At 37.4% G+C, this 7,032-nt stretch overlaps 1 pseudogene; it reads right to left on the reverse strand.

Moving 5' to 3' along the window:
- Window positions 1-5,431: 5,431 nt before the first annotated feature.
- On the reverse strand, window positions 5,432-6,008 carry LOC104676687 (annotated as a pseudogene).
- Between the last annotated feature and the right edge of the window lie 1,024 nt (window positions 6,009-7,032).

Below are 7,032 nucleotides of genomic sequence, written 5' to 3' on the forward strand. Positions count from 1 at the left end.
AATTAGTGTCTGGCATATATTAACTATATCAGTTCATTTGCTGGGGAATGAATGAGTGGAGGAATGATTTTAGTTCTTACAGAACTATGAAATTCAAAGCAAATTTCAATATTAAATGTATAAAAATCCAATAAACTGAGATATTTAATAATATTAATTTGGCATATGATATTGTTTTATAAAAATTAAATTTCTGCTTTCAGTCTGAATATGGTACTATTGTTACAGTTCAAAAATGTTTGGCTTTAGCATTTCTGTTAAAATCACATGACCCAATTCTTTTCCAGTTTTATTTTATCCTGAATTACTATAGCAAAATCTATATTCACATGTTGTCTTTTGGTCTTTAGTTTATATCAATGCATTATTTTAATGTACATACATCCAGTGGTGTGGTGGCAAATGTTTACTAGCTCTTTGACAAAAACCAAAGTTTGATAACATAAAGGATGTGTAGCACACATAATCTTTATTGTAAATTTCATATAGCTAATTGATTCTCACAGAATTTTTTTTTTTTTATTTTGGGGGAGTTCTTTTGTCTTATATAATCGATCCGTGGAATTCATGAACAAGTGTAGTTCCTATCTGAATATTGAATGGTATTTTTGTTTACATTAATGTAACATCAAAGTGAAATGATAAAGATGTATGTTGGAAGTTCACTTTTAAAAAAATCAATACTGTGAGCAACTTACTGAATCAGCTAATAGTGTTTGAATACTGGAGGAATATTTTTTAATTAAAAAAAATTTAAGACACACTTTGAAATTTAATCTCCATTGTTAACATTTTCCTACCACTTTCTTAGGTCTAGCCAATCAAGAAGCAATAAGTCAAATCCTGATTTGCAATGTTTGCTGATTTCAAGCTACCATGATGTCACTGAATAAAGAACGGGAAAAAATGAGCAGTAGCACACCATTCCATGTGTTTGAAACCATTCACCATGTTTCTCCATACAGATACATTAGATGTAAATAATCTCAAGGGTATATATAATAGTAAAATAATTAGGAAGGGATAAGCTTTGAGTGTTTATTACTTTTCCTTTTAATATAATCTATTTGATTTTAGGTTTATGCAATTTGATTTTTAATAAAGGTTCTGCTTAAAAATGAGATCTACCATAATTATGCACCTCTCACTATCTCATGATAATTAAAGTGATATTATTAGATGCTAAAGAGACCATAAATGCAAACAAAGGCAATACTGTGGGGCAATACTTCATAATATGGTGGTCATCCAGAGGCTCTACAATGTGCCTATGTAATTCTTTTTAGAATTTAAAAATTCATATGGGAACTCTAGAACCCCAGGGAATACATGTATGACTCCCAGGGCTCTTTGGCTTCTCACTGGCCCAATGCTGAATTTTCCTCCAGAAGGCAGAGGAGTGCTGTAAGGGACTCACATGTGAATGTGATGCAGCAGCGTCTCCCTTTAATACTGCTGCCAGGGCATCATCTGTGGAATTTAGAAGGGCCCAATAGTATCTTACACTTTGAAGCAGCCAGAAATCCCATTTAACACCCTAATCAATAAGGAAACTCTTGAAAAGTGAGAAGGCTGTGGCAAAAGCCAGGTGAAATTTAAAAATTGCTTCCTTCATAAATTATTATCCCCGCATGTCACTTCTAGGACAGATTCAGATATATGAGCTGAGTTTTTTCTTACAAATTCTTTGAACTAGGGATCTAGATCTCAAGATTAAAAAAAAGTGATGGGCATTCCTAAAAAAGAAGTGATGGGCATTCTTCTTGCAAAGAAAAGGAAGAAAGTGGAGGTAAGAGGAACTGTTTATAATATGGACAGCTTTTAGGCAACGTCCTTTCTGCCTGGAAACTACCTATTTGCAACTGAATATTTGATTCAGAATAGTGTGATGTGTGATATACTCTGGTGAAGATCTTTTCTTGGAAAGAAGAAGGACAATGGATGGTTGCCTATGATAGAGAAGTAATTGTGAATATGCCTATGCTTAAGTAACTTTATACTGGGGGACTTGGTCACCTAGATATTTAGATTATTTGCTTTAATGAGAATTTTAAAATCACTAATAGATTTTTGAGAGTATACATTTTGTATGCAGTCTTGAGGTTGGTGATTTATATTCCTGCATCAGCACTTCAGAAGATGTCTTAGCATCTTCAGGAATATTACTCAATTTTTAAAATGGTATTTTGTATTAATTTTTATTTTTAAATACATTAATATGTCAAATTTAGAGAAGAAGATTTCAAAATTACTAAGTAAAATCAGTGCCCAGTTAGGGTTACAAGAAGGGTGGAACTTGCTTTCTCTGCCTTGAACACTTTTTGCTCAGATGTCTTTCATGGCTAATTTCTTTACCTCCTTTAGGCTTTTGCTCAAATGTAGTTTTCTTATTCAGACTTTTCTGCTGTATTAATCTGTTTTCATGCTGCTGATAAAGACATACCCAAGACTGGGCAATTTTACAAAAGAAGGAGGTTTATTGGACTTACAGTTCCACGTGGCTGGGCAGACCTCACAATCATGGTAGAAGGCAAGGAGGAGCAAGTCACATCTTACGTGGATGGCAGCAGGTAAAAAGAGAGCTTGTGCAGGAAAACTCTGCTTTATAAAGCCATCAGATCTTGTGATGCTTATTCACTGTAATGAGAACAGCATGGGAAAGACCTGCTCCCATGATTTAATTACCTCCCACTGGGTCCTTCCCACAACATGTGAGAATTCAAGATGAAATTTGGGTGGAGACACAGCCAAACCATATCATCTGCCTATTAAAAAAGCATATACCCCCAGAAAACCCTGTTCCCTTCCATGATTGAGTTTTCATCTTAGCATTTATTACCATGCAATGTACTATACCTTCTCTGTCACTCTTTCTTATGGTCCAGATATAGGAACATAAAAATACATTTTTAAACAAAATTATATTTAAATAATAAATATCAGTTTGTATTTTTTTTACTGAATGATGTAACTCTGGGTATTTGTCCATGTTTGCAAGTCACTATTCCTAACTGCTGTTTATTAGTATTCCCAATAAAGATATACCATAATGGTTTATTTATTCTCTTGCTGATGAACATTTCTCCCCAGTTTTTTTGCCATTGCAAAAAATGTTGCAATAAAGATCACTTTGCAACCTTCCTTTTACATAGTCACAGGTTTTTCTAAGAATATTTAAAAGGGAGTAGAAATTTGGGGTCTTGGGATATTGTTTGATTTGATCTATTATCTGTAAAGAAAAATCACTTCAAAACATCCATTTATTATTACAGTTATATTAAAATAAATTTATTATCTCTTATAGTTCTCTTGGTTGCTTGGGGTCGGTTGAGTGATTCTCATCTGATTCTTCTTGTGGTTATAGTCAGATGGCTATTGGGCCTGGAGTCAGTCATCTGAAGGCTTGAGTGGGCTGATAGGCAAGAAGGCTTCTTTATTTACATAGTCAGATGGCTATTGGGCCTGGAGTCAGTCATCTGAAGGCTTGAGTGGGCTGATAGGCAAGAACGCTTCTTTATTTACATAGTCAGATGGCTATTGGGCCTGGAGTCAGTCATCTGAAGGCTTGAGTGGGCTGATAGGCAAGAAGGCTTCTTTATTTACATGTGTGGAGCCTCATTTGGGATGACTGGAACTGATGGGCTCTAGTCAGACATCTTTCTCTTTCCATGTGTCCTCTCTACATGACTAGCTTGTCCTTCCTTATAGCATTGGTGATCTGAGGATAGTCAGACTTCTTAGATGACAGCTAGCTTCCCCCAGAGCAAGTGTTCCAAGGAGTAATGTGCAAAGATTCTTATATCCTGGGCCTGGAAGTCCCTCAACATCATTTCAGTTGCATTATATTGGTTAAACAGGGAGAGAGGGGAGGGGACTACATAAAGATGTGAACAGTGCAAGATAGGGCTCATTTAGGGGCCATATTTGGAGATTAGCTGCCAAGGACATGGGTTTCTCATATTTTAGCAGGTTGGGATTAGAACTAATGTCAAATTAAAATGGAGATTTAGTGGAAAACAAGTGGCAAATTAATAGGTGTATTTAGCCTTGTAATGCTACTTGTATAGTGACTTCCTATAGTCCCTGAAATGATTCTGTGTTCCCAGTTGGTCCACACAAGGTGTTTCCAGGGAATTAAGCAATCTAGATCCAAGAGTCTAGACATGTCAGACCTGGAAATGACCTATATGTGTTTTTAGTTTACTTTTAACACTTTATAGATGAGGGAAATAGGGTTCAGAGAAGTTAGGGTAACAGTTCAAGGTAATTAGTATAAGCAGTTTGTAGCAGGACCCAAAAATAGTACTCAGGACTCTTTCAGTGTTCTTTCCCTTATGTTTTATTTTATTATAAATCAGCTTCAGTGAGTAATAGTGCATCTACTCTAGGAAGATGTTTGTATTCATGTAAGTTTAGTAATACTGGAAGTGGTGTAGGTGGTAACTTTTATTACTTAGTAAGTAGGGTGCAACGTTTTTAAAATGACCTATCCCTTAGAAATACTACATGCGTTGCTTCATTTCACTTGGTAATATGTTCCAGGGAATAAAATAAAAGTTTTAACATATGTTTTGTGGTTGAAAAACCAGGGATCAACTTGTTTCGCAAAACTGAGTCTAGAAGCTGGCTGGGAATGATTTTTGGGTCCCAGTTCATGGTCCACCACTGGGTGGTGAGTGTTGGAACTGCCAAAGAAACAGTGATGCTTGGTACCTGGGATGAGAAATAATTGGAACATACCTGGCATGATACTTCTAAGAAATCTATTTTGGTTTTCGGAATATAAATATATTAATTTCTTCTAAAACTTTCCTAGGAGATATGATGCAGATGTTATGGAGGGTGGGTGGGCACTAAGTGAGTTCCATGGTTCTCATGGAGTTCAGATGCTATTCATTGGCATATCCCAGATTCAGAGCTTGAAGTGGAACTGAGCTATTGAGCTCAACTACTCATCAGGAATTCTGTTGGACTGGCAGGAGATAAACCTGGATGATTACCAGAAGCAGCTGTGGGCCAGATGGGACTGGCAATGCTTGCTGCAGCCTAATTCCCAGGACCTTCTGTGCTCAAGAAGAAAGGCATATGCTTTGTCTCCCTGCTGCCTCCACCCAAGACCAAGCTAATTCCACCCTTTGTTCCCTTCTCTATTCTCTCTTCTCCTCTCACTCAAACTTCATTCAGCATCAGTGCCAACTTAAGAGTTCCTTTGCAGCTTTCTCTGGCAACTCCATCCTGCACTCTCGAATCTATTTCACCTGTTAGATTTTTTTTTCAAAACAGCATAAAAAAGTGAGTATTTAATCATACCAGCTCATAATAGAGCAAATTGATGAATAGATTAATAATTCATGCTCCAGCATTAACTGGCAACAGAGAAAGTTGATCACAGGAAGGCAGAAGAACCTCATTTTCTAAGAGTTAGAAACTCTTAGAAACTTAGAAAAGGGGCTCCATAATCATTTGGCATCCACCTGATGTTGTATCTATGTTTAGAAATCTTCTAGATTCCTTGTTTAAGGTCTCCGTCAACTGTGGCCACAATGTAACACAGTCATTTGGGGTTACTCTCTGTTCTAAACTGTCATCTGCATAGGTTCCTTTGTGTGTGTGTGCAAGGTAATCTTGAATCCTTGATGATCCTTAGAGCCACCCAATACTTCTGCCCCATTTCCCAATTTTAGCCATTACACAGTCAGTTATGCAAGGGATACACTTGGTATAGACAATTCATCATTAACTGTGCTAAATCTAGTTTGGCATTAATGGAAGAGTTGATAAACTTGGTATCAATTAGGATGTGCTAAGGTGGGCCCAGCTGTGTATTATATTGTAAGAATAAGCAAGAAGAGGGTTGGGAACTTCTCTTTTCTTCAGCATGCTGGTATCTTTCTTTCCTTTCTTTTTAGGTTTTAATCTATCCTTTTTTTAAGCCTCTGATCTCTGAGACTGAGCATTCACTTTATGGTTGCATAATTCCTTGCTTTTTGTTGCTTCTCTATGTTCATGCCATACTCTTACTTCTTCCGGAATCCTTACCTGTTAGATTATTTAGAAAAATGTTTGGAATAACTTTTCCCCTTGGGTTAATAGTTGCTCTACATCAGTGGTTCAACTCAGTGGGTGTTAGACTCATCAAGGCAGCTTGCAAAAATGCCTATTTCCAGCCTATGGTCCAAATCAATCAAATCGTAGTCTCTGAAGGTGAGACTCACCCACTTGCATATTAAAAAAGAAAGTAACTGCCTAGGCACTTTGGAAGGCCGAGGCGAGTGGATCATGAGGTCAGGAGATCAAGACCATCCTGGCTAACACGGTGAAACCCCATCTCTACTAAAAGTACAAAAAATTAGCCAGGCATGGTGGCGGGCACCTGTAGTCCCAGCTACTCGGGAGGCTGAGGCAGGAGAATGGCATGAACCTGGGAGGCGGAGCTTGCAGTGAGCCGAGATCGCACCACTGCACTCCAGCCTGGGCGATAGAGTGAGACTCCATCTCAAAACAAAGAAACAAACAAACAACTCCCCAGGTGATTTCAGTGTTTAGCTAATTTGTATACTACTATGTATACACTGTAAGTCCGAAGGGGGAAGGGATGGGAGTTAAACTCTTTTTTGTATGCCTCATGGTCCTTAGCACAGGCTTAGTCACAGAGTGGTGATTCACAAGCCTTAGTGCTTGGTTCATTGCTGGGAGAGCTCAGTGCTCACAGGTGTGATGAATCAGGTACTTGGTTGCCACAATTCTTTAGCAGTCCAGAGAGGCAATGACCAAGGTGTTAGGATGTAGGCTCTGGATTGAAATCTGGGTTAAAATCCTGGGTACCACTAAGTAGCTATATGACCTTGGGCAACTGAATTGAACTCTTTCTGCTTTAGCTTAACCATCTGTAAAGTGGGGAAAATTATACTGTTTATCTCATAAAATTCTTTTGTGGATGAATTTTTTAAAATTGAGGTAAAAAGCATAAAATCTCAATTGACAGATTTTCAATTGTATATGGCACAACACGTTTAACTGTATGGATATTGT

The sequence above is a fragment of the Rhinopithecus roxellana genome, chromosome 3 (assembly GCF_007565055.1).
Source record: "Rhinopithecus roxellana isolate Shanxi Qingling chromosome 3, ASM756505v1, whole genome shotgun sequence".
In the NCBI taxonomy this organism is placed as follows: Eukaryota; Metazoa; Chordata; class Mammalia; order Primates; family Cercopithecidae; genus Rhinopithecus; species Rhinopithecus roxellana.